General features: G+C 41.5%; 1 protein-coding gene across 1 annotated transcript in view; it reads left to right on the top strand.

Annotated features, from left to right (window-relative positions):
* The first annotated feature begins 7,175 nt into the window (after window positions 1-7,175).
* LOC110533732 (neuronal tyrosine-phosphorylated phosphoinositide-3-kinase adapter 1) overlaps window positions 7,176-26,926 on the top strand; it is a 41,801-nt gene continuing 22,050 nt past the window's right edge. The window contains exon 1 of the mRNA XM_036990128.1: window positions 7,176-7,960. The gene's annotated coding sequence lies outside the window, so the exon portion shown is untranslated. The remainder of the gene's footprint in view (window positions 7,961-26,926) is intronic.

The raw sequence follows: 26,926 nt of genomic DNA, 5'->3' as shown, positions 1-26,926 counted from the left end.
GGGACAAGTACAGGATGGCAACAACATCTGCCCGAGTTACACCAGGAAATCATAATCCCTCCATCAGTGCTCAGACGGTCCGCAATAGGCTGAGAGAGGCTGGACTGAGGGCTTGTAGGCCTGTTGTAAGGCGGGTCGTCACCAGACATCACCGGTAACAACGTTGCCTATGGGCACAAAACCACCGTCGCTGGACGGACCAGAGAGGACTGGCAAAAAGTGCTCTTCACTGACAAATCGCGGTTTTGTCTCACCAGGGGTGATGGTCGGATTCGCGTTTATTGTCGAAGGAATGAGCATTACACCGAGGCCTGTACTCTGGAGGGGGATCGATTTGGAGGTGGAGGGTCCATCATGGTCTGGGGCGGTGTGTCACAGCATCATCAGACTGAGCTTGTTGTCATTGCAGGCAATCTCAACGCTGTGCGTTACAGGGAAGACATCCTCCTGCAGAATCATCCTGACATGAGCCTCCAGCATGACAATGCCACCAGCCATACTGCTTGTTCTGTGCGTGATTTCCTGCAAGACAGGAATGTCAGTGTTCTGCCATGGCCAGCGAAAAGCCTGGAACTCAATCCCATTGAGCATGTCTGGGACCTGTTGGATTGGATGATGAGGGCTAGGGCAATTCCCCCCAGAAATGTCCAGGAACTTGCAGGTGCCTTGGTGGAAGATTGGGGTAACATCTCACAGCAAGAACTGGTAAATCTGGTGCAGTCCATGAGGAGGAGATGCACTGCAATACTTAATGCAGCTGGTGACCACACCAGATACTGACTGTTACTTTTGATTTTGACCCCCCCTTTGTCCAGGGACACATTATTCAATTTATGTTAGTCACATGTCTCAGTTGTCACATGTCTCAGAATCTTGTTATGTTCATGCAGTGAAGGAAAAAAGTATTTGATCCCCTGCTGATTTTGTACGTTTGCCCACTGACAAAGAAATTATCAGTCTATAATTTTAATGGTAGGTTTATTTGAACAGTGAGAGACAGAATAACAACAAAAAAAATCCAAAAAAACGCATGTTAAAAATTTTATAAATTGATTAGCATTTTAATGAGGTAAATAAGTATTTGACCTCTCTGCCAAACATGACTTAGTACTTGGTGGCAAAACCCTTGTTGGCAATCACAGAGGTCAGATGTTTCTTGTAGTTGGCCACCAGGTTTGCACACATCTCAGGAGGGATTTTGTCCCACTCCTCTTTGCAGATCTTCTCCAAGTCATTAAGGTTTCGAGGCTGACGTTTGGCAACTCGAACCTTCAGCTCCCTCCACAGATATTCTATGGGATTAAGGTCTGGAGACTGGCTAGGCCACTCCAGGACCTTAATGTGCTTCTTCTTGAACCACTCCTTTGTTGCCTTGGCCGTGTGTTTTGGGTCATTGTCATGCTAGAATACCCACTCACAACCCATTTTCAATGCCCTGGCTGAGGGAAGGAGGTTCTCACCCAAGATTTGATGGTACATAGCCCCATCCATCATCCCTTTGATGCGGTGAAGTTGTCCCATCCCCTTAGCAGAAAAACACCCCCAAAGCATAATGTTTCCACCTCCATGTTTGACGATGGGGATGGTGTTCTTGGGGTCAAATGCAGCATTCCTCCTCCTCCAAACACGGCGAGTTGAGTTGATGCCGAAGAGCTCCATTTTGGTCTCATCTGACCATAACCCTTTCACCCAGTTGTCCTCTGAATCATTCAGATGTTCATTGGCAAACTTCAGAAGGGGATGTATATGTGCTTTCTTGAGCAGGGGGACCTTGCGGGCGCTGCAGGATTTCAGTCCTTCACGGCGTAGTGTGTTACCTATTGTTTTCTTGGTGACTATGGTCCCAGCTGCCTTGAGATCATTGACAAGATCCTCCCGTGTAGTTCTGGGCTGATTCCTCACCATTCTCACGATCATTGCAGCTCCACGAGATGAGATCTTGCATGGAGCTCCAGGCCGAGGGAGATTGACAGTTATTTTGTGTTTCTTCCATTTGCGAATAATCACACCAAATGTTGTCACCTTCTCACCAAGCTGCTTGGCGATGGTCTTGTAGCCCATTCCAGCCTTGTGTAGGTCTACAATCTTGTCCCTGACATCCTTGGAGAGCTCTTTGGTCTTGGCCATGGTGGAGAGTTTGGAATCTGATTGATTGATTGCTTTTGTGGACGGGTGTCTTTTATACAGGTAACAAACTGAGATTAGGAGCACTCCCTTTAAGAGTGTGCTCCTAATCTCAGCTCGTTACCTGTATAAAAGACACCTGGGAGCCAGAAATCTTTCTGATTGAGATGGGGTCAAATACTTATTTCCCTCATTAAAATGCTAATCAATTTATAACATTTTTGACATGCATTTTTCTGGATTTTGTTGTTGTTATTCTGTCTCTCACTGTTCAAATAAACCTACCATTAAAATTATAGACTGATCATTTCTTTGACAGTGGGCAAACGTACAAAATCAGCAGGGGATCAAATACTTTTTTCCCTCACTGTACAAATATTTACACATGTTCAGTTTGCTGAAAATAAACGCAGCTGACAGTGAGAGGACGTTTCTTTTTTTGCTGAGTTTATGTACTAGGTGATGTCAGAGGAAGGCCCCAAAAATTGTCAAAGACTCCAGTCACCCAATTCATAGACTGTTCTCTCTGCTACCGCATGACAAGTGGTACCAGAGCACCAAGTCTAGGACCAAAAGGCTCCTTAACAGCTTCTACCCCCAAGCCATAAGACTGTTGAACAATTAATCAAATGGCCACCGGGACTATTTACTGCTACACGCTGTTTATTATCTATGAATAGTCACTTTACAAATGACCTCGACTAACCTGTACCACGCACATTGACTTTTTTATTGGTACCCCCTGTATATTGCCTGGAAATTGTTATGTAATTTTGTTGTGTTACTTATTTGTATTTATTTTTTTAAACTTTATTTAGTAAATATTTTCTTAACTCTATTTCTTGAACTGCATTTTTGGTTAACGCTTGTAAGTAAGCATTTCACGGTAAGGTGTTGTATTCAGCCCATGTCGGCTGGCCCTCGCTACATATTCGTCGCCAGACCCACTGGCTCCAGGTCATCTACAAGTCCATGCTAGGTAAAGCTCCGCCTTATCTCAGTTCACTGGTCACGATGGCAACACCCACCAGTAGCACGCGCAACAGCAGGTGTATCTCACTGATCATCCCTAAAGCCAACACCTCATTTGGCCGCCTTTCGTTCCAGTTCTCTGCTGCCTGTGACTGGAACGAATTGCAAAAATCGCTGAAGTTGGAGACTTTTATCTCCCTCACCAACTTCAAACATCTGCTATCTGAGCAGCTAACCGATCGCTGCAGCTGTACATAGTCTATCGGTAAATAGCCCACCCAATTTTACCTACCTCATCCCCATACTGTTTAGATTTATTTACTTTTCTGCTATTTTGCACACCAATATCTCTACCTGTACATGACCATCTGATCATTTATCACTCCAGTGTTAATCTGCAAAATTGTAATTATTTGCCTACCTCCTCATGCCTTTTGCACACAATGTATATAGACTCTCTTTTTTTCTACTGTGTTATTGACTTGTTAATTGTTTACTCCATGTGTAACTCTGTGTTGTCTGTTCACACTGCTATGCTTTATCTTGGCCAGGTCGCAGTTGCAAATGAGAACTTGTTCTCAACTAGCCTACCTGGTTAAATAAAGGTGAAATAAAAAATAAATAAAAATAAAAATGTGACGAATATCATTTGATTTGATTTGAAAGGGTATAAAGCACAAAAGGTTGGCCTTTAACTAATGGTAAAATTAAGTTAAGACTATGAGTCGAATAGAGAATACATAAAAAATGTTAGTTATTTATCTAGAAAGGATATTACACATATGCACTCAGCTATTTTCGATTTAGGCAGCACCCCGCACCTCTCTGATTCAGAGGGGTTGGGTTAAATGCGGAAGACACATTTCAGTGGAATGCATTCAGCTGTACAACTGACTAGGTATCCCCCTTTCCCTATCTTTACTCTCATTTCGTCCATCTCCCTGGTTTGGAGCTTAGGCCTACACAGTAGCCTAATGGATATGATTCTTTCTATGATAGCGATATTTGCATAAAGTTGAAGTCAGAAGTTTACATACACCTTAGCCAAATACATTTAAATGTAGTTTTTTGCAATTCCTGACATTCCCTATTTTAGGTCAGTTAGGATCACCACTTTATTTTAAGAATGTTAAATGTCAGAATAATAGTAGAGAGAATGATTTATTTCAGCTTTTATTTCTTTCATCACATTCCCAGTGGGTCAGAAGTTTACATGCACTCAATTAGTATTTGGTAGCATTGCCTTTAAATTGTTTAACTTGGGTCAAATGTTTCAGTTAGCCTTCCACAAACTTCCCACAATAAGTTGGGTGAATTTTGGCCCATTCCTCCTGACAGAGATGGTGTAACTGAATCAGGTTTGTAGGCCTCCTTGCTCGCACACGCTTTTTCAGTTCTGACAACAAATTCTCTATCAGATTGAGGTCAGGGCTTTGTCATGGCCACCTTGACTTTGTTGTCCTTAAACCATTTTGCCACAACTTTGGAAGTATGCTTGGGGTCATTGTCCATTTGGAAGACCCATTTGCGACCAAGCTTTAACTTCCTGACTGATGTCTTGATATGTTGTTTCAATAAATCCACATAATTTTCCTCCCTCATGATGCCATCTATTTTATGAAGCGCACAAGTCCCTCCTGCAGCAAAGCACCCCCACAACATGATGCTGCCACCCCCGTGCTTCAAGGTTGGGATGGTGTTCTTCGGCATGCAAGCTCCTCCTTGTTACTCCAAACATAACGATGGTCATTATGGCCAAACAGTTCTATTTTTGTTTCATCAGACCAGAGGACATTTCTCCAAAAAGTATGATTTTTGTCTCCATGTGCCGTTGCAAACCGTAGTCTGGCTTTTTTATGGCGGTTTTGGAGCAGTGGCTTCTTCCTTGCTGAGCGGTCCTTCAGGTTATGTCGATATAGGATTTGTTTTACTGCGGATATAGATACTTTTGTACCTGTTTCCTCCAGCATCTTCACAAGGTCCTTTACTGTTGTTCTGGGATTGATTCGCACCAAAGTACGTTCATCTCTAGGAGACAGAATGCGTCTCCTTCCTGAGTGGTATGATGGCTGTGTGGTCCCATGATCTTTTTACTTGCGTACTATTGTTTGTACAGATGAATGTGGTACCTTCAGTCATTTGAAAATTGCTCCCAAGGATGAACCAGACTTATGGAGGTCTACCATTTTTATTCAAAAGTCTTGGCTGAATTCTTTTGATTTTCCCATGATGTCAAGCAAAGAGGCACTGAGTTTGAAGGTAGGCCTTGAAATACAGCCAGGGTACACCTCCAATTGACTCAAATATGTAAATCAGAAGCTTCTAAAGCCATGACATAATTTTCTGGAATTTTCCAAGCTGTTTAAAGGCACAGTCAACTTAGTGTATGTAAACTACTGACCCACTGCAATTGTGATACACTGAATGATAAGTGAAATAATCTGTCTGTAAACAACTGTTGGAAAAATGACTTGTGTCATGCACAAAGTAGATGTTCTAACCGACTTGCCAAAACTTTAGTTTGTTAACAACAAAATTGTGGAGTGGTTGAAAACCGAGTTTTAATGACTCCAACCTAAGTGTATGTCAACTTCCGACTTTAACTGTATAATCACGGAGAGCCTATGGCTACATACAGACAAAGAATACACTTATACAAACATTTCTCAGGAGGGACCAGGAATGCACAACTTTTTATATTACCTGTAACAAAGCATGTAATGGACTGTTGACTGCATGACTGAGACCCCAAGCATTGAACCCCTCCCTGCGTTGTAACTGGCATTGTAGAAGCCGCAAGTACAATGAAGATATCTCTAGCCTGCAGGAATCCATTGATAATCCTCACCGCCTCACAAACATTCAGCAACATGGCAACATGGGCAGTTAAGAGTTCAGCTCAAAGTCAACAGAAACTTTAGCACCACTGTTCAACTGAACAGCAATGCGCTCAGGCCCACACACCTTTTAGCACCGTGGACAGGCCCGCGAACGGCATGAAGTAGGCTAGCCTAAACAGAAGACTGACAGTTGATTCAGCACCATGCCACTGAACAGCGCTGCGCTCATGAGCACGGTAGTTCAGCACCATGGACAATACCGCAAAGGCGAAAAGCTAAGTAAAGAGAAGACCATCTAGATTCAGAACCACAGCTTCTGAACAGCGCCGCACCCAGGCAGCTCATATCCTGAGTGAACATTCCAAACCTCTAATTGTAGGCGGAAAGCCTGCTGACAGATTACATACTTTGCTATTGTTTCCATTCCCCTTTCCAGTCCCCCCTGAACTTTAGAATTGCGAACTTGTAGGAAATAAATAGAACATAACTGCAAAACTGCTCTCAGACTCTTTGGTATCCCGTTACACCCTGACAGTGTTCAGCTTCTGAGAATAAATCTGCTACATGTTTCCCTTCTTCACATGCCAACCTGTCATATAAGACAGTGATGATGGTGCAGCCATTTTCAAAGGTGCTTCTATTTATAGATTAAGAGGCGAGTGATGGGATGGAGAGGAGAAACTAGGCGGGATTGAAGGAATACCAACATGAAAGTAAGCCTTAGAGAACTTTAGGCTAAATAGGCAACTGTTATAGAGTGGTAATTGAATAGACTGGCTATCTGTTTAAAAAAGATCATAGTGGAATGTCAAACAGTTTTGGGACACTTCCACCGCCGACAAAATCCCAATTTAACTCAATCCCAATTCAGTTTGCAGTTCACAATATTGAAAATACAGACCTCAGGATGGGAAATAGGACTAGCCTAACGAAGTGACAGGGTTAATGCCTGTAATAAACTGTTCATAAGTAGGCCATAACTGGCTAGTCGGCAACGTCCTGAAATGGTTTAATGTATTTCTGAATAATTGTTTTGACCCTGTCTGTTGAAGTTCAATGAGTTTGGTGTGAATATGTGTCATGTCAACCGGTGCACAATGTGCTTTTCGCAAGCCGTGTGTTATTTTATGTGTGAATGTAATGTTGTAGCCTATGTCTGTCAGTTCCTAAGGTGAAGATGGGCTGCTATTGGGGATGTGCGTTTAGGAATGCACACGCTGTCAGTCTGCTTACGTCTGCAACGAGTCCGCAGACGAAATTGTAAATAGCCTCCTGGAGCCGAGTCAATTGATAGAGGTGGAGAAAAGGGCAGACATATACATTTAGAAAAAAAACGTCGTATAGAAAATTCGTAGGCTACTCGGTCAGGCGGGCAGATATGTTGACTCGACCATCGAAAAAAACGACGTCACATCGGGTTGAACGAGACGCGCATTATATAATCTTCATAAACCTGCCTCGTTGCATCCGTTTTTTTTTTTATCAACCAATGGCCTCTTCTGGACAGCTATGCATATGAATATAAATGCAAATATCTGGTAGCGCACTGCTTGAACCGAAATGTCTGTGTTTATTTGTGCTGTTGTTATTTTTAGCCAAAACCATCCATGTTTCATCTGATGGTTCCGAAAAGGCGCATAATTTAATAGCATTACATTATTTTATTTGTGAATGGGGTTTATCACTCTGTTTTTTTGGAGAGGAACATTTTTATAACGTCGCAATGAACTGCATCATGGATTTCAATCCGATTTCTTAGGGTATGGTGCCGGTTTAATCGGTGGAAAGAGGGAAACGCTGTTCATGTAAACAAGAACCGAGAATCCTCTCAGATCCGCCCCATTTATTTATTATATCTTTCAGTATTTCTTGACACATTTGGAAAAGTGTTTTTTTCTACCGTTCTTCCACAAAGACGGCAATGTCATCATCAACATCCCGGCGTGGTTTTGTTGTTGTCTGATTTTACTACTGGATATCGGCAGTTATCCCTGCGCCAAGCCATACATCAGTATTTCTATAAGGTAATGCCTTTACCTTCATTTCCCATACCATGTTATAGGAACAGCAAATGTTGCCCCAAACACCATAGATGAAATCAGATCCCTTAAATAGGTTTTTGCATACAGCCTTCCTTACTGTAATATTGCATGTGAAGTCAATGTAAATAGGAGCTAGAGGTCGGTGCAAGTTGTTTTTCCACAATAATTTACATGTATGCAATTTCTGCTGTAGCACAAGTAGGCATGGTAGATGATATATCGTGTGTTTGTATGCTATGCCATTTCCCACAGAAACTCAAGTCAGCATGTCTGCTTTATTGGCGATAGAATAAAGATAACGTATCCAATGTTTTAGTACTGTGCGTTTAACTTCAGTCGTGACGTGACTAGTGCTCGTAAATATTTCACAGAAAAACAAAAAAGTCCAGCAGCTGACTTGTGATGATGGATCCCATGCACGGTATCTTTCTAATCATATTTTAACGGATGGCTTTGTCAAAAAACCTCTTATCAGACGTGGCCATCGCGTAAACATACCAACAGTGTCGTTGGAATTCATAATAATGACATTGTTTCTGTTGTTTATGTGAATAAATGTGTAGACATTAGGCCTACGCACCGCGTCTGTGCGCGTAGTCAGGTGAATGGGTTTATCATGCGCGCGTCTTTGGGGTGTTGGGGTTGGGGATGTGCTCGTCTGGCTGGGATGATAATTTGTTTTGAGTTCATGAAGCTATTTTGATATCAGTGCTTTAGCTAATATTATTTCGTCTTAAACACATTTAATGACAGCGTGAGAATGCATATGCCACATGTACAGAATGCATCTATCAAGCTGGTCGTTAAATTGGACAAACAGAGGCGTGGGGGCGTGGCGTGTGTAACATTTTAGTGCTGGATACGCTGAGACGTGACGAGTACTCAGATACACCTTTCAGGATAAAATATTTGTATTGCAGACTGACAAATTAACACAGAATATAGGCCTATTAAATCACAGGAGGGAGTTTGGTGGGGTGGGGGATTCCAATATACACTATCTGTAAGTTATTTGTGTGACTGTGACTGCAGTCATTTGTCTCCACCCTTGTATTTGTCTCCACCCTTGTATAGAAAAGCTCCATGTGGAGCTTTTCTATACAAGCATATTTTCTATGCCAATACTTATAATCAATTTTATTTGAATACCAGGGTGTAGTGAGGAGTTTTAGCTTGGGGAAGGAAGCTTTGATAAAAATTAAAAGATAAGAAGCTCCACATGATAAGAAACTCCACATGTACAATGATGTCTACACATGTCTGGAGGCTAACAATTTATGTGACTGAATCCAATTTCATGTTCTGTCACAAGTTCCCACTGTATGTACAGTTGAAGTCAGAAGTTTACAAACACTTAGGTTGGAGTCATTAAAACTCGTTTTTTCAAACACTCCACAATTGTCTTGTTAACAAACTATAGTTTTGGCAAGTCGGTTAGGACATCTACTTTGTGCATGACACAAGTCATTTTTCCAACAATTGTTTACAGACAGATTATTTCACTTATCATTCAGTGTATCACAATTGCAGTGGGTCAGAAGTTTCCAAACGCCCGAAGGTACCACATTCATCTGTATAAAAAATAGTACGAAAGTATAAACACCATGGGACCATGCAGCCGTCATACCGCTCAGGAAGGAGATGTCTCCTAGAGATGAACGTACTTTGGTGCAAAAAGTGCAAATCAATCCCAGAACAACAGCAAAGGACCTTGTGAAGATGCTGGAGGAAGCAGGTACAAAGGTATCTATATCCACAGTAAAACGAGTCCTATATCGACATAACCTGAAAGGCCGTTCAGCAAGAAGAAGCCACTGCTCCAAAACCGCCATAAAAAAGCCAGACTACGGTTTGCAACTGCACAAGGGGACAAATATCGTACTTTTTGGAGAAATATCCTCTGGTCTGATGAAACAAAAATAGAAATGTTTGGCCACAATAACATCGTTATGTTTGGAGGAAAAAGGGGGAGGCTTGCAAGCGGAAGAACACCATCCCAACCGTGAAGCACGGGGGTGGCAGCATCATGTTGTGGCAGTGCTTTGCTGCAGGAGGGACTGGTGCACTTCATAAAATAGATGGCATCATGAGGGAGGAAAATTATGTGGATATATTGAAGCAACATCTCAAGACATCAGTCAGGAAGTTAAAGCTTGGTCGGAAATGGTTCTTCCAAATGAACAATGACCCCAAGCATACTTCCAAAGTTGTGGCAAAATGGTTTAAGGACAACAAAGTCAAGGTATTGGAGTGGTCATGACAAAGCCCTGACCTCAATCCGATAGAACATTTGTTGTCAGAACTGAAAAAGCGTGTGCGAGCAAGGAGGCCTACAAACCTGATTCAGTTACAGCAGCTCTGTCAGGAGGAATGGGCCAAAATTCACCCAACTTATTGTGGGAAGCTTGTGGAAGGCTACCCGAAACGTTTGACCCAAGTTAAAGGCAATGCTCCCAAATACTAATTGAGTGTATGTAAACTTCTGACCCACTGGGAATGTGATGAAATAAATAAATGCTGAAATAAATAATTCTCTCTACTATTATTCTTCTGACATTTCACATTCTTAAAATAAAGTGGTGATCCTAACTGACCTAAGACAGGGAATTTTTACTCAGATGAAATGTCCAGAATTGTGAAAAACTGAGTTTAAATGTATTTGGCTAAGGTGTATGTAAACTTCCGACTTCAACTGTATGTTCCTATGAGTGTACATGTGCAGTAATATGTGTCTGATTTGTGGTCATTTTCATTTAATTTCTGGTCATTTGAATTTAACATCAACTTCCAGTGCAATGCCTGAATTGACTGGCATCAAGATGGCAAACTGCTTCTTACTCGCTTGTGTGTTTGTTTGACAATTTTCTGCTATCGTGAAAGTTTACATACATATTGGTATTATACTATAAATGTGCATGCATATGTCGGGATTTGATCATATTTATATGTGAAAATCAATCTCCATATAGGTATTTATGTGCGTGTGTCTCTGTGTATGTCTATATTATTATAGGGTACCAATGTATCCTAAAATATTGTTGAAAACAAAACTTAAAAGCATTAAGTAGCCTAGTGGTTAGAGCTTTGGGCCAGTAACCGAAAGGTTGCTAAATCAAATCCCTGCCCTGACAATGTGTAAAAACCTGTCGTTCTGCCCCTGAACAAGGCAGTTAACCCACTGTTCCTAGGCCGTCATTGTAAATAAGAATTTGTTCTTAACTGACTTTCCTAGTTAAATAAAGGTAAAATGGTAGAAAAAGTATCATCATCCTTACCCAAAGTCCCTAAACTCCTCCAGTGTTCAGTGATTATAGCAACAAGATCATCTATAGCAACTCCTAGTGGTTGTGGATTAGAACACACAGCCTAAATATTTATCTTCCTACTAAGGTGGCTGATGCCACCGAACCCTTTCTCCCTGAATGTCACAGAATTCTGTTTTTTTTCTTTGCCAATGCTACCATCCACCTGAGAAAGGACAGTTACAGTGGAGTCGATGGACCTAATGAACCCTCTCTATATTGAGCAGCTTCTGACTGAAAGTACATGAATGAAAAGCACATGTTTCAGCAGCATTGCAGGAACCCTCTCATTCATTTTGACATCCATTTCCAGATATCAATGAGTAGGATGCAAACAGCGACACCGGCGTGGATTGTGTTGTGCCTTCAGAAAGATTTCACACTCCTTGACTTATTCCACATTTTGTTGTGTCACAGTCTAATTTCAAAATGGATTAAATATATGTTTTTCTCACCTATTTACACACAATACCCCATCATGACAAAGAGAAAACATGTTTTTAAAATCTCCTGCAAATGTATTGAAAATTAAATGCATTAATATCTCATTTACATAAGTATTCACACTCTCTAAAGGCTTTCCACACTTGGATTGTGCAACATTTGCCCATTATTCTTTTCAAAATTCTTCAAGACCTATCAAATTGGTTGTTGACCATTGTTAGACAACCAAGTTAAGTCCGTGTCATACATTTTCAAGTAGATTTAAGTCAAAACTTTAACTCGGCCACTCAGGAACATTCACTGTCTTCTTGTTAAGCAACTCCAGTGTAGATTTGGCCTCGTGTTTTAGGTTATTGTCCTGCTGAAAGGTAAATTCATCTACCAGTGTCTGGTGGAAAGCAGACTGAACCAGGTTTTCCTCTAGGATTTTGCCTGTGCTTAGCTCCATTCCGTTTCTTTTTTTATCCTGAAATACTACCCAGTCCTTAACGATTACAAGCATACCCATAACATGATGCAGCTACCACTATACTTTCAAATATGGAAAGTGGTACTCAGTAATATGTTGAATTGGATTTCCCCCAAACACAACACTGTATTCACTACAAAAAGTGAATTGCTTTGAGACTTTTTGTTACAGTATTATTTTAGTGCCTTGTTGCAAACCGGATGCATGTTTCTGAAAAAAAAAAAATCTGTACGGGCTTCCTTCTTTGCCCTCTGTCAATTAGGTTAGTATTGTGGACTAACTACAATGTTGTTGATCCATCCTCAGTTTTCTCCTATCACAGTCATTAAACTCTTTAACTGTTTTATGGATGCTTATATCTTTGTAGTGACTGGGTAAATTGCTACATCCAAAGTGTAATGAATAACTTTACCATTCTGAAAGTGATATTCAATGTCTGCTTTTTTAAAACCCATCTACCAATAGGTGCCCTTCTTTGCGACGCATTGGAAAGCCTCTCTGGTCTTTGTGGTTGAATCTGTGTTTGAAATTCCATGCTCGACTGAGGGACCTGACAGATCATTGTATATGTGGGGTTCAGAGATGAGGTAGTCATTCATAAATCATGTTAAACACTATAATTGCACACAGAGTAAGTCCATGCAACTTATTATGTGACTTGTTAAGCAAATGTTTACTCCTGAGCTTAGTTAGGCTTGCCATAACAAAGGGGCTGAATACTTATTGACTCAAGACATTTGAGCTTTTCATTTTTTCTTAATTTGTAAACATTTTTAAAAACATCATTCCACTTTGACATTATGGGGTATTGTGTGTAGGCCAGTGACAAACAATATTTAATCCATTTTAAATTCAGGCAGTAACACAACAAAATGTGGAAAAACTCAAGGGATGTGAATACTTTCTGAAGGCACTGTCGGTGTAAAACTGGTGATGACTAAAAGAGGGAAAACGAAAGGGTCCACTGCAATGAACGAGAGGGAAAGAGAGAGAGCCCACTATCTGGCCATTTGCCTGAGGAGGCTTAGACATTCCATCAGACACAGACATGCAGTGGGATTCCAGAGATGTTGAGTGATTGAAAGATGGAGGGATACTCAAATGAGCCTGACAGACAGGGGGCAAGAAAAGGCTCACAGAGGGAAAGACGGAAGAGAGACAAAGAGAGAGAGGACAGAGAGAGAGAGAGAGCACCGAGAGAGTGAGAGAGAGAGGACACAGAGAGAGAGAGAGAGGAGAGAGAGAGAGAGAGAGGACACAGAGAGAGAGAGAGAGAGAGAGAGAGAGAGAGAAGAGAGAGACAGAGAGAGGACAGAGAGAGAGAGAGAGGACAGAGAGAGGACAAAGAGAGAGAGAGGACAGAGAGTAAGAGAGGACAGAGAGAGAGAGAAAGACAGCGCGAGAGAGATGAAGGGAGGAACTGACGAGTGTCAGACAGACATGGCAGATGCTCACATTTAAAGCTCATTTCTCCACTAGAGTTCCGCACTGCTGGGCTCCTGATCTGGCTGATCCGCAATGAATCTTTTACTGCAGATGTCCTGGAAGCGCAAAATTTAATTTGACTGGACCAGAGTGTGAACAGTATGATTATATATAGTATGATTCAGAGCCCTGTTTGTGGGGAGGGGGGGAGAGAAAGAGAGAGCGGGAGAGAGGGGTAGAGAGAGGGAGAGAGAGAGAGAGAGAGAGGGAGAGAGAAAGAGAGAGAGGGAGAGAGAGAGTATGTGAGTGTGGGTAAAGGAACCAGAGCAGGTGTAGGAGTAGCACAGACTGTAGTGTGACTGTGGTGTCCAGCTGTAGTCCTCTCTAAAGCTGAGGACTGATGGGAGGAGGAGTGGGGTGCTCACGGGATCAGGATAATTCCCAGATTTGTTAGTAGATTAAGTTAAGGAATAAGAGGAACAAGGTGGCGGACTGAACACAGCAGTGCAGTTCACCTCAATATAAAAACTTAATATTCAATATCTGTAAGTTAGTCTAAATATTAGCACTTCACATACTGGTAGGTAATAACCTGGATAACAACACAAAACAAATCATAAGGGTAGAGAAATGTATCGACAAATATTACAAAAACAAGCAACACCCAAACATGATGGAGAACCAATCTCCAAAAGAAAACGTGACTCCTTGACGGACACAGACGATTTAAGCTTTTCACCAACAGGAATGGGAAGGGTGGATAACCGATCTGTTAAAATTGATAAATCACAATCTGGGCATACTTGAATTAGTTAGTGAAGGTATTAAGGAGTTGAAGGCGAGCCTTGAGATGAGTGATGAAAAAGCTGTGACAATGGAGAAAGAAACAAACAAGCTAAAAGGGACAGTCAATAAGATTGAAACGGACGTTAATGAACTTAAAAAGGAAACATCTTTCTGAGAGAAGCCTTAATTACATTCAGACCAGATCTAGGAGAGAACATCCTGTATTACTGGTATCCAAGAGAAAGAAGGAGATGTTCCTGAGGGTGTAGTGAGGGAGTTCCTCCTTACAGCGCTTCAGATCCCACGCAAAGCTGTCGACAAAATCCAAATGGAATGTGTACACCGTTTTGGACAGAGAGGACTGAGATATGAGCGCCCAATCGTTGCCAAATTTGCTATTTAAAGATCAAATAATGCTTAAAGCCTGGGTAAAATACTTGCTAACACAAAAATAGGCATGAATGATCAGTTCCCGAAGGAAAATGAAGAATGGCGCAGAGTTTTGTTCCTAATATTCAAGGAGAATAGAATAAAAGGGAAGCGTGAGGCTCTCAGAGTCAATAAACTGTATATTGATACAAATGTTCTGAGACACAAAGATGACTTCATGGCCATTCTAAATATTACAACGTTCCCATGGAAGAGTTGAATAATGGAACACCCAATACTAGCCATGTTAGGGATTGTAATAAAACAACTATTGTTAAAGAAATAAACTACAACTACACTATACCATTCTAGATGGGGAATGTTGTAAAATAATTAGTATTAGACTTTCCATTTATATTATTTCATGAATTGATAAGACAGCATTAGAAGAAAAGATAATTAGGGAAACAATACATTTTCAAATATAAGGAACTGGAACACAAAAGTACTGAATCAACATGGTAGAGATAAAACACAGAAGACATAGAAGGCTCAGTATGTTGGTATGTACAGATGTATTGTGATGGAAGGTGGGGTGTGTGTTTTTGTGTTTGGAAAAGTGTGGAGTTAAGTGAGTGAAAAAGGATAACGGTTGCAAATCCCAGAGCCCATGTGTGTTTGCGAGCAGGGTTTGTAAGCGAGAGCTTTTTTGTGCAGATATGGGATATACATTTGAAAATAAATGAGAAATATAGTTGATTTATTTATTGTCCTATCATGATGGAACACTCCCCAACCCTATACCCTAGACACCCACCTGAGAGACCCATACACTAAGGAGAAGTCCTTATCTGTTTATGGGCCTACTGTAAGTAGCCTATATGCAGCCAAATCAGAAAGATTAATGTGGTCAGAGACCTACTAGAGCAGCACCGCCCCCTCAAGATTCTGATCCTGTGGGGCCTCCCGGGTGGCGCAGTGGTCTAAGGCACTGCATGGCAGCACGAGCTGTGCCAACAGAGGCTCTGGGTTCGAGCCCAGGCTCTGTCGCAGCCGGCCGCAACCGGGAGGTCCATGGGGCGACACACAATTGGCCTAGCGTCGTCTGGGTTAGGGAGGGTTTGGCCGGTAGGGATATCCTTGTCTCATCGCGCACTAGCGACTCCTGTGGCGGGCCAGGCGCAGTGCATGATGACCTGGTCGCTAGGTGTACAGTGTTTCCTCTGACACATTGGTGCGGCTGGCTTCCGGTTTGGATGCGCGCTGTGTTAAGAAGCAGTGCGGCTTGGTTGGGTTGTGTTTCGGAGGACGCATGGCTCTCGACCTTCGTCTCTCCCGAGCCCGTACGGGAGTTGAAGCGAAGAGACAAGACAGTAACTACAAACAATTGGATACCATGAAATGGTTAATCAAATCTACCAATTTTTTGCCTTTTTTGCTCAGTTTTCCCTGCCTTCTTAAACAGCTGCAACTGTATATGCATTTGTAAATCAAGACGTTTCTTGAGTTGGGCTCGGGGATGGTGCAACTGTTGAGAATCTGAGACTATGGTTGGTTGTGGGGGAAGGGGTTGAGTGTGTGTGTGTGTGTGTGTGTGTGTGTGTGTGTGTGTATATCCCACAACTGTTGCTAGGGAGTAAAGATGTTAAGGACAATATAGGATGAATTACAATAATTGTTTGCTAAAATAATAATTGCTTGCTAAAAATGTAATTTTTGTAATGGAAATCCTGGTTAGAGGTAACAATCCTAGTTAGATGTAGCAATCCTAGTTAGAGGTAACAATCCTGGTTAGAGGTAACAATCCTGGTGGGAGGTAACAATCCTAGTTAGAGGTAACAATCCTGGTTAGAGGTAACAATCCTAGTTAGAGGTAACAATCCTAGTTAGAGGTAACAATCCTAGTTAGAGGTAACAATCCTAGTTAGAGGTAACAATCCTGGTTAGAGGTAACAATCCTGGTGGGAGGTAACAATCCTGGTTAGAGGTAACAATCCTGGTTAGAGGTAACAATCCTGATGGGAGGTAACAATCCACCTACATTATTACAAATATTATTTGTTAATTATGGAAATTAAGATAAGCAGGATTTTTTATATATATTTTATAAGCTATACTGTATATAATGCAAATTGAGGTGAGGGCGATGGAAATGCTTTTGGCTGTTGATCTGCTTCACTATGGTACTTTTTAATGATGAGTTTACAAACATATATTATGATAAATAGATTTGAAACTTGTGTCTCATTATGGTAAATGGTGAAATAAGTATAGCCAGTTATAATTGTAATGGCTTAGCAGATAATAAGAAAAGACTATCAGTGTTTACCTGGCTAAAAGAGAAGGAATATGATATCTATTTTTTTTTACAGGAAACTCAGTCAACAATTTTAGATGAAGTTGTGTGGAAAAAGGACTGGGGGGGGGGGGGGGGGATATACTTCTCCCATGGGCAAAGAAATTCAAAAGGGGTGATGATATTAATTAATAGTAATTTTGATCCGAATGTGCAAATTTTCGAAACAGATCCTCAAGGTAGATGGATGATTTTAAATATGTTATTGGCCCATAACAGATATGGCTCATTAACCTATCCGGTCCAAATAATGATGATTCACTCTTCTTTGAAAATATACAGTACCAGTCAAAAGTTTGGACACACCTATTCAATCAAGGGGTTTTCTTTATTTTTTTTACAATTTTCTACATTGTAGAATAATAGTGAAGACATCAAAACTATGGAATAACACATATGGAATCATGTAGTAATCAATACATATTTTCATATTATATTTAAATATACTCATATTTTATATTTGAGATTCTTCAAAGTAGCCTCCCTTTGCCTTGATGACAGCTTTGCACACTCGTGGCATTCTCTCAACCAGCTTCTTGAGATAGTCACCTGAAATGGATTTCAATTAACAGGTGTACCTTGTTAAAATTTCATTTGCGTAATTTCTTTCCTTCTTAATGCGTTTGAGCCTATCAGTTGTATTGTCAAATCAAATCAAATGTAATTGGTCACATACACGTGATTAGCAGATGTTATTGTGAGTGTAGTGAAATGCTTGTGCTTCTAGTTATGACAGTGCAGCAATATCTAACAAGTAATATCTAACAATTCCACAACAGATACCCAATACACACAAATCTAAGTAAAGGAATGGAATAGGAACAAATAAATATATGGATGAGCAATGTCAGAGCGGCATAGGCTAAGATGCAATAGATAGTATATGTCGTGTCTTTGGCTTTGCCGGATTAAGTGATATGACATGCTATAAAATCCTTTCTCTGTAATTAATATTACCTGATTGAGCTAATCATGTAAATGTAATTAACTAGAAAGTTGGGGCACCACAAAATAATATTTATGGAGCTGTTATCTTCAAAATAAAGTCTTAAAGACCTAGTAATATTTTACATCAATAGCAGTAAACATTAATCGTCACATTGTTTCAGTCTCATCTGAAAGTTGTAAATTCTTGGTTATCTTCACGAACCCTGGCTAACAAGTTGAATCAGCAATACAAAATTGGGTTTATTTATTTATTTACTTAATACCTAACTAATCACACAGAATTACATATACACAGAATGAATCATACATTGATTACAAATTATGTCATGAAGGAAAACGTCCCTAGTGGGCGGAACAGATATGACACAAAGAACGGGGGCTGGGTTTGAGTGAAAGAGCGGGAAGACTTGAGGAACAAAGGTAGAAGCCATGCTATCGTAAATACAGTATCTTATGCATTCTAAATTACTGCCCATTTGGAAAAGGAAAATGCAATAAATATTTACTCTGAGCTGCGCTTCAATAGGTTGGTGGTAGATGGAAGGCCGTGTTGCCCAACAGAGTCCTTTGTCCTTTGAAGAGTGTCTCTGGTGGTGAACGGGTTATGTTGTAGTGTCGTCGTTGTGTGGTAGAAGGGATACTCTGTCTGTCCTTTCCTAGCCCACGTTTACAGCTGCTGTTGCTAACTCAATGGCTAGGATTTCTCACTTCTTTAGTGAATAAGAGATCAAAGTTCATACCATTCACAACCAAAGCTCACGCTGAGGTTGGCTTAGTTCTGTCATCAGTAACACACTACCCCGCCATGGACTCAAATCCTGCAGTGCCAGACGTGTCCCTCTGCTTAAGCCAGTACATGTCCAGGCCCGTCTGAAGTTTGCTAGAGAGCATTTAGATGATCCAGAAGAAGATTGTGAGAATGTCATATGGTCAGATGAAACCAAAATATAACTTTTTGGTAAAAACTCAACTCGTCGTGTTTGGAGGACAAAGAATGCTGAGTTGCATCCAAAGAACACCATACCTACTGTGAAGCATGGGGGTGGAAACATCATGCTTTGGGGCTGTTTTTCTGCAAAGGGACCAGGACGACTGATCCGTGTAAAGGAAAGAATTAATGGGGCCATGTATCGTGAGATTTTGAGTGAAAACCTCCTTCCATCAGCAAGGGCATTGAAGATGAAACGTGGCTGGGTCTTTCAGCATGACAATGATCCCAAACACACCACCCGGGCAACGAAGGAGTGGCTTCGTAAGAAGCATTTCAAGGTCCTGGAGTGGCCTAGCCAGTCTCCAGATCTCAACCCCATAGAAAATCTTTGGAGGGAGTTGAAAGTCCGTGTTGCCCAGCAACAGCCCCAAAACATAACTGCTCTATAGGAGATCTGCATGGAGGAATGGGCCAAAATACCAGCAACAGTGTGTGAAAACCTTGTGAAGACTTACAGAAAACATTTGACCTCTGTCATTGCCAACAAAGGGTATATAACAAAGTATTGAGATACACTTTTGTTATTGACCAAATACTTATTTTCCACCATAATTTGCAAATAAATTCATTAAAAATCCTACAATGTGATTTTCTGGATTTTTTTTTATTCTTGTCTGTCATAGTTGAAGTGTACCTATGATGAAAATTACAGGCCTCTCTCATCTTTTTAAGTAGGAGAACTTGCACAATTGGTGTCTGACTAAATACTTTTTTGCCCCACTGTATATATATATACAATATATATGGGGGATTGGAAATTATGCAGAAAATTACATTGATGGAAGCTACAATCTATCTGCAATATTAAAGCTGATCTAACCCCTAAAAACATATACATTATAATAAAATAAAAGTTCCCCTACACAGAATATCCCCAAATGATGTAAGGTTCTGAGTCACATGGAAGTCTAGATCAATCATAATAACTGTCTTTATATGGCAATAAACTTGACAGAGATGAGGGTTTCAATGAGATATTGTGATGTGTATGTCTCTCATAACAACAGCCCCCACCTCTCCTCTTCTCTCCTCTCCTCTTTGAGAACTCAGCTTGTGTGGATGAGCTCCTCTCCGTCTGATCGAAACCCAGATATTAATTTATTAAACACTATATTTTTCTGCGCAGACATTAGTCCAACATTAGTATCTTCCAACATCAGTCGCTGTATCATGAGTCTAGCAGCGAGACTAGTCCAACATCTATTTGTGATCTGGTCGAGTTGACCTTTCAAATTGGAGGCACAGTACAATATGCCTTACAGTAGAATGCTGGTTGAAATGACCATAATGTGATTAGTGTTAGTGTTGTGTTGATTAAGTCCATTTTGTTGGAGCCAGCAATAAAAGCCATTCACCCACTGAACTGCACAAAGCTGACATACAGTATAAATGAAGATAAATGAAGGGGAAAGGGTTAATCAACTATTTAGACTGTAGTGAACAAGAGAGAGAGGGAGAGAGAGGTAGATTTAGAATATGATTCCTGCTCAGTAACAGTGCAGAATTTTTTTGGGGGAAAAGAGGCAGTTGAAAGGAACAAAAGAGGGCAGCGATAGGATAAAAACAAATAAACCACATAAATGTTTCAAAGAAGTGGTTTATTGGAACATGAATCATACACAACAGCGAGGGAGCGAAACAGGCATGGAAGGCAGTGCAGAGCAGCAGACCTCCTTCCAGTAGCATCCCTTTCTCCTCTCTTTCGCTGGCTGGCCCAGAAACAGGTAAACATTACAGAAACACTGCTCCTTGCTGCTCGCTCCACTTCAGAAGAGGTCAAAGGGTACACACCCCCAGGGGTAGGGCTCTATCTTCTCCAAATACTGTGTTAATTGTCATGGATCTCATCTCATCTGGGTTTGCCACACAGTATGTAAATATATTTAACTCAGAAATGTTTATATATTTAACTCAGAAACCTCAACTACAGTAGACAGACAGACACACTCTTAGACATTGGTGTCTTCTCAGACAGAATATGATGACAATTTTGGGAGATGGTAGAAATGAAAGGGGTTGGTACATGACTGTGGATCATGTTGTATGTATTTCACATAGTCCTGATTCATTGCCTCATGATGCTACTACATTTTTAATGATGTCAGAGGCATTGTAGGTTTGCCTAAAAACAAATTTGCATCCATGTTTTTCAATGTTTCATATATTTTCATAATTTTTTGATTGGTCAAGAAACAAACAAATGCTCTGAATTATACAAAAGATTTCAGAGTACCAAGGAGGGCGCAGGGCAATGTTGCAGGGAAATTGGCATCAGACGATAGGATAGTCAGATCCTGTTTCGGAAAGAATGCTGGCTTAGTGTTCAGGAGTGTGTGTCTTTAGGCTTCAGCAGAACGGGGCGCCCCGTCCTCCCTGAGGAACTGCATTTTTACCATTTTCATTACTGATACCAATCCTCTCTCTCTCTCTTTCACTCCTCTCTCACTTTCATTCTCTCTCTCTCTCACTCTCTCTCTCTCTCTTTCATATGCACACACACACACACACACACACACACACACACACACACACACACACACACACACACACACACACACACACACACACACACACACACACACACACACACACACACACACACACACACACACACACACACACACACCTCTTTCCACACTCACATGCCTTCTCTATACCTTAGCTACCCAGAGGGGAGGGATGAACCCAGTAGCACAGACAGCACATGACAGGAAGTAGTCACAGGAAGTACCCTCAACTAGCCAAGATGCTCCCCAGAGATTTCGAGGTGGGAGGGATATCAGTGTGTGTTTGTTTGCATGACATGCTGTTTTTTGTGTGTGCATGATTGAGTGTAAGTAAGTGAGTGTTTGTGTGTGTTCCTGTCTGTGGGTGTAAGACATGATGGTGGATACCAAATTTCCCATGGCAACGCAGGACACCAGCAGCAGGTCAAGCTGGCCTGGTCATTTGGAGTGTGTGAATTTCGGCTCACAGAGGCAGCTGAGGCAGAGTGTGTCTGTGTCTCAAGGGCAAGCTATCCTGTTGTATGAGAGACTCAGCAGCAACCCATTGGTGTCACTGAGGAGTGTGATGTGCTGTTGTGCCAAGCCTCTCATTATGCACATACTGTACCACACATGCTGAGCTTTCAGTGGCAGTATATACTCTGTCTCTTCCTCTCTCTTTCTTTCTCTTCCTCTCCCCCCTTCTCTCTCATTCTCTTTCTCTCTCTTCTTCTCTGGCTCCTCTATCTATCAACTTTCTCTCTCTCTCTCTCTCTCTCTCTCTCTCTCTCTCTCTCTCTCTCTCTCTCTCTCTCTCTCTCTCTCTCACTTCCACTCTCTTCGTCCCCCCTTCTCTCTCTCTCTTCCTCCCCCCTCTCTATCTCTCACTCTCTGTCTTTCTCTCTCTCTCCCCCTCCCCTCCCCTTCACCCTCTCTCTCTCTCTCTCTCTCTCTCTCTCTCTCTCTCTCACAGAGCAGCACTAAGGTATTGTCTGAGACAGTAGAGGTGGTTGTGTGTGTCTGGAGCTCTGGGGTTGTTTTAGCTTCTCTTCCATTTGTAATTTTCTTGAGCACAGTATGTGTGTGTGTGTGTGTGTGTGTGTGTGTGTGTGTGTGTGTGTGTGTGTGTGTGTGTGTGTGTGTGCGTGGGGCCAGTGAATGTTCATGTGTGCTGAGTGCACTGAGTCACCTTGGTTACTGCAGATACCAGCCAGAGATGATGAAGCCAACGGCAGGTTGGGGTAGGGAATGGAGGGCAGGAGGGAGGGAGGGGGAGAGGGAGGTCATTGAGTGCCTTTGTATGTTGACTACACCATGGTGGGAGAACGAGAGAGAGAGCACGACTAGTTTACTGTAATTTTAATTTGCTTGCAAAAATAAGAAAGAATCATAAGGTAATATACAGTATGGTTTTGGCCTTAAAAACATACTCAAAAAAAGTTACACTAATTCACTATGTACGCAAGTGTACGGTGGATTGGGAAAGTATACACCCCCTTGGCAATTTTCCTATTTTGTTGCCTTACAACCTGGAATTAAAATAGATTTTTTGGGGGTTTGTATCATTTAATTTACACAACATGCCTACCACTTTGAAGATGCAAAATATATTTTTTGGTGAAACAAACAAGAAATAAGACAAAAAAAATGAAAACCTGAGCGTGCATAACTATTCACCTGCCCAAAGTCAAAACTTTAAAGATCCACCTTTTGCAGCAATTACAGCTGTATGTCTCTATAAGCTTGGCACATCTAGCCACTGGTATTTTGCCCATTCTTCAAGGCAAAACTGCTCCAGCTCCTTCAAGTTGGATGGGTTCCGCTGGTGTACATCAATCTTTAAGTCTCAATTGGATTGAGGTCTGGGCTTTGACTAGGCCATTCCGAGACATTTAAATGTTTTCCCTTAAACCACTCGAGTGTTGCTTTAGCACTATGCTTAGGGTCATTGTCCTGCTGGAAGGTGAACCTCCGTCCCAGTCTCAAATCTCTGGAAGACTGAAACAGGTTTCCCTCAAGAATTTCCCTGTATTTAGCGCCGTCCATCATTCCATCAATTCTGACCAGTTTCCCAGTCCCTGCCGATGAAAAACATCCCCATAGCATGATGCTGCAACCACCACGCTTCACTGTGGGGATGGTGTTGTCAGGGTGATGAGAGGTGTTGGGTTTGCGCCAGACATAGCATTTTCCTTGATGGCCAAAAAGCTACATTTTAGTCTCATCTGACCAGAGTACATTCTTCCATATGTTTGAGGAGTCTCTCACATGCCTTTTAGGTGAACACCAAACGTTTTTCCTTATTTTTTTTCTGTAAGCAATGGCTTTTTTTCTGCCCACTCCTCCGTAAAGCCCAACTCTGTGGGGTGTATGGCTTAAAGTGGTCCTATGGACAGATACTCCAATCTCTGCCATGGAGATTTGCAGCTCCTTCAGGGTTATCTTTGGTTTCTTTATTGCCTCTCTGATTAATGCCCTCCTTGCCTGGTCCGTGAGTTTTGGTGGGTGGCCCTCTCTTGGCAGGTTTGTTGTTGTCAGGGTTTTCGCTGCTGGTCATTCGAGTCAAGTGCAGGACAGCAGAGAATAGGTGATCAGGCGGCTTCATTAGCCAAGAGCAACAAACAGATGGGCGCAAACAGCTACAACTCAAGCCAACTGGCAAAAGTGACAAGCCCAAAATACCGTATAACAATAAGGTTCATAATTCCTCAAATGGGGAACAGGCAATGCCCATGGTGAAAAACCAGACTGGCGCGATACAACAAACACAAAACAAAACCATTCCACACAAAGACATGGGGGGAACAGAGGAATATATATATATGCAGTGTGATTAGGGAATGTAAACCAGGTGTGCGGGGAACAAGACAAAACAAATGGAACAATGAAAAATGGAGCGGCGATGGCTAGAAGGCCAGTGATGTCGACCGCCGAACGCCGCCCGAACAAGGAGGGGAGCCGACTTCAGCGGAAGTCGTGACAGTTGTGGTGCCATATTCTTTCCATTTTTTAATAATGGATTTAACGGTGCTCCATGGGATGTTCAAAGTTTAGTATATTTTTTTATAACCCAACCCTGATCTGTACTTCTCCACAACTGCATCCCTGACCTGTTTGGAGAGCTCCTTGGTCTTCATGGTGCTGCTTGCTTGGTGGTGCCCCTTGCTTAGTGATGTTGCAGACTCTGGGGCCTTTCAGAATTATTTAGGGGCTTGATACATGAAATTCAAATAGAAATCCATTTAAATTACAGGTTGTAAAGCAACAAAATTGGAAAAACGTCCGGGGGATGAATACTTTTGCAAGGCACTGTACACACACACACACACACACACACACACACACACACACACACACACACACACACACACACACACACACACACACACACACACACACACAGAGCTCTGCTATTGGCTTTTCTTCACATAATGCAATGAGACAGAAATATATGTGAGGACGGAAGAAGGTATTTTGAGTATCTTTTTGGTTCCAACTCAATGAAAGATTCATCGCTCACTCAGTTTGTACAATGCAGAGGAAGAGGATCAGCCGTTGACTGGGCTGGGGCTGGAGCAGCCATTGCAGGGGTGGAAGAGGGATATGCCAACCAAGGAGGATGTAGTGTGTTTATATACAGTGTGTTTGTGCTTGTGTGTATGTGGTGTGCGTGCATGCGCATGTGTTTGTGCTTGTTTTTGCGCGTGTGTGTGTACGAGTCTGTATGTTCTTTGAACTAGGTGACTATACCCAGTGCACTTTGTTAGGGTCAGCATCCAATGTTTTTATTTAAAAGTGTACTCTCTCAGTTTAATTTGTTTCAGTGTCTTTCTCTTTCTATTCTAATTTTATTGATCTGGTAAAATTGAGTCTGTCATAATTATCACACAGAAATGGAAGATTATACTGCCTACCATATCAGTTTTAGTCAGCTTAGTCAATTGTATTTTTAAGTCCTCATGCATTTTAACAGTACATTTTCATTGCTCCTCCTCCCCCAGTATTCTCGGGAATACATCTGTGGAATGCCAGATAATCTATTCATTTTTTTTCTTTTTGGGGGGGGGGACTCAATTGGGGTCTCAACTTACTGTTGAGAGTTAGAATAGTAGAATACACAAGGTGCAATTTAGAAATGTGGTTGTGCATCAGCAGTTTTTCTCTTGCTATGTCAGACACTGACAATCACTCAATTAGCTCATGTCAGCTAACATTTTGCAGATTGGTAAATTAGTCTAGCCACCTATCTAAACTTGTATTAATCATGGTCGAATTACAGAACGGGGTGCCCCCAATGATTTTGTTAGTCTCTATCACTCAGATGTCAGGTTAAAAACTGCACCAAAATTTCACTTAGGGTCCCCAAAAGTCTAGGGCCGACCGACTCTGACTCCATGTGTGGGTATGGATGTGGGTATGCAGACTCTTGAGCCAATGCGACCCCTCATGATGAGTTCAGATTTTTTTGTGGTCCCCACCCCTTCTAAATTGCCCATCACTGACCTTCAGAATTGTATTGTACTTGTCTTGTACTCAATCTATATTCTATACATTGCATTATTTAATTATCTTCATTCTGAAGTGCTGCCGGTCACATGCAGTCATTTGACACCCAATACTGCTCTATTTCTCATGCATTGTAAGAATGAAGGTCTTTGTATTCATTTGTTTTAGTGTGAGGAGCCCAGTGGTTGGCAGTGATCCCATGGAGTGTCCCAGTGGGGTTCCTTTCTGACCATACATTACATCACAGTGACTCAAAACACTGTACTTTCTTAACTACCACAACAATATACACCAAATACAGCGTGATAACATCATCACACCATTGGAAAAGTTGCGTCCAATTTAATTTCATAATAGGCCTGTATGTATTTTCGTAATACATATATGTGGAATCGACTGGTAGCCTTAGAGATGACTGTGTATAATTTGGAGAACATGTGGAAATGGCACTCTACACAGTGTATGGTATCTATATTGTAGATATACTATGGAAATTAAGACACAATGTAGGTGTACACAGAAAGGCTAATTAAGCGGGGTAGAATTGGATCCCTAGCATGTTAACTTTCCCATTCAGATAATCATGAACGACAGCGCTAACATCCCCCTTTGTGAATATTTAGCGGTTGGAGAGAGACAAGTAGCAGACAGTGTTGCTAGGAGACCACACACGCATTGACTGGTGTGAAAGACATGTTGGTTTCACATGCAGCCCTCCCCATTCTTACAGTCCAGCTCCTTTTCTCTTTCACTGTTTATCTATTGCCTCCTTTTTTCTCCATTTACTCATCCCCTCGCTCTCTTTCTCCATCTCTATTTCTCTCTATCAATCTGTCCCCATTTCGTTTTCTTGTTTATCTCTACCT

The sequence above is a fragment of the Oncorhynchus mykiss genome, chromosome 10 (assembly GCF_013265735.2).
Source record: "Oncorhynchus mykiss isolate Arlee chromosome 10, USDA_OmykA_1.1, whole genome shotgun sequence".
NCBI classification, from domain to species: Eukaryota; Metazoa; Chordata; class Actinopteri; order Salmoniformes; family Salmonidae; genus Oncorhynchus; species Oncorhynchus mykiss.
This window is presented reverse-complemented; position numbering and strand designations above follow the sequence as displayed.